The 1,929-nt window shown below is 56.9% G+C and overlaps 1 pseudogene; it reads right to left on the bottom strand.

Moving 5' to 3' along the window:
• Positions 1-295: 295 nt before the first annotated feature.
• On the bottom strand, positions 296-1,618 carry LOC103550990 (transcriptional adapter 3 pseudogene; annotated as a pseudogene).
• Between the last annotated feature and the right edge of the window lie 311 nt (positions 1,619-1,929).

Below are 1,929 nucleotides of genomic sequence, written 5' to 3'. Positions count from 1 at the left end.
GAGGCAGGGGGTAGGGGTAGCGGAGAGGGGGAGGAGGAGGGCCCAGAAATGAAGGCCCCCATCATCTTGAGGACCAAGCAGAGGCTGGGCCCCACCCCAGCCCAGCAAGGCCTGCTGTGTCCTGGCTGTACAGGGCCAGGGAAAAGACCTCAGGGAAGGACCACAGCCACTAGGGGCTGTTGCCATTTGACTGGCAGCCACAGGCCGAGGCTTCTGAAAGCCCAAAGAAGGAAGTGGGCCTCCCTTCCCTCCCTCCCCTAGGCCAGGGGGAAGGAGCCTGAGGCAGGGATAAGGGCTACCCGTCCAGCAGCTTTAGGATGCTCTCATACTCCTTTAGAGTCTTCCAGGCCTGGTCCTTCTCTTTCTTGGTGGGGGTCCGCTTGTTCTGCTGGGCAGCAATGATCTTGCGGAAGGTGACCATGACCTCGTTGTGTGCCGTGCGCACCCGCTGCCTCAGATCTTGCCAGCTCACCTCCTCCTTTGCCAGCCTCAGCAGGTCGTGCTTCTTGGTGTGGTTGTGGGCACTGAGTGCCTTCAGCTCGGCCTGCTGTCTGCACAGCTCCACGAGGACCTCATCCTCTGAGCCTTCTGCAGGGCGTTCCTCAGACTCCAGCAGGCCCTGGGCAATCAGCTCCTCCTTGATGCGGCTGGCTCTCCAGGCACTTGGTGTGTGGCACACTGAAGGGCTTGGTCTGACTGCGGGGGAGGGGCTCACGCCATCAGCCCACAGTTCTTTCCCGGACATGTCAGGAATAGGAGAGTCCTCCACGGGGGAAATAATATTTTCCTCCACCAGGGCCTGCAGGAGGCTCTGCGTCAGGGCACCAAAGGGGTACCCATCTTCCGGCTGCTGGGCCTCAGACTTCTTTAGCAGGGTATCTACATCTTTAGTGTCCAGTTGTGTCAGTGGCCCCATGAAGCCTTTCTTCTTGTCAGCCCAGCCCATCCTTCTGCTCCTCCAGCAGGTCCTCCTGTGCCCAGCGTTGAGAGCAGTGCTTGTAATGTTCAGCCTCATCTTCTGGGGTTTCAGTAGCTCCTCTAGCGTGCGCACCTCCTCCCTGGTGATATCTGCACAACAGGGCTCCACCAAAGCCCAGAACCCGTTAGGGGCATCATTCTTGGGCATCCATGGCACATGAACTGGGTCATCAGTGAATTCATATTCCTGGATCTTGCCCTGAAGATTTTTGGATTTGGGCCATCCAGGGCCAGGGCCCGGCCCATGTCCTACCTTCCCTTCCAGTTTCTGCTTCTTGGGCTTCCCATGTTTAGGGGGAGCTCCAAGCTCATGGTCTTAACCCAGCTTCAGGAATCGTTGGTCACCTTTCTTATCCTGCCAATCACTGAGGATCTGGGTTTCAGCCTCAAGCACATGCAGGTGCCAGCTGGCAGAGGAAAGCAAGGTCTCAAGCTCCAGCTGTAGAGCATGCAGCTTTTCGATGCCGATGCCATCATCCTCAGAGCGGGCCAGCACTGTGTGTAGTGGGAACACACCTTCAGGTGGTCCACAGACTTGAAGTCATGGAACTGCAAGGGGCAGTCCTTTAACTCACTCATGGCCCAGAATATGGGACCCTGCAGAGCTCCCCAGGATGTTCTGAGGATTAAGAGATGATGCCCATCAAGAGCCCAGTTCAGTGCCTGGCACAGAAGAAGTGGGACTGCTTAATGCCTGGCCCCACCCTTGGGTCTCCCCAATGTCCCGCCTTCAAGGTCCTCGTCCTCTAGGGACTCCCAATGTGGCTCCCACCCCCTCTACCTCCTCACTGCAGCCTACTACGTCCCCCTGGGCTGTGGGAGGGGGCAGGGAGTTCCAATTGGTCAGAGCAACCACCTCTAAACTCTGGAAGACTTAATGTTGTTAAGATGGTAATTCTCCTCAAATTGTTCTACAGATTCAAAACAACTCCTATCAAAATGTCAACTGCC

Source organism: Equus przewalskii, chromosome 22 (assembly GCF_037783145.1).
Source record: "Equus przewalskii isolate Varuska chromosome 22, EquPr2, whole genome shotgun sequence".
Classification (NCBI taxonomy): Eukaryota; Metazoa; Chordata; class Mammalia; order Perissodactyla; family Equidae; genus Equus; species Equus przewalskii.
Note: the sequence above shows the minus strand (reverse complement) of the source record. Positions and strands in the feature narration are given on the sequence as shown.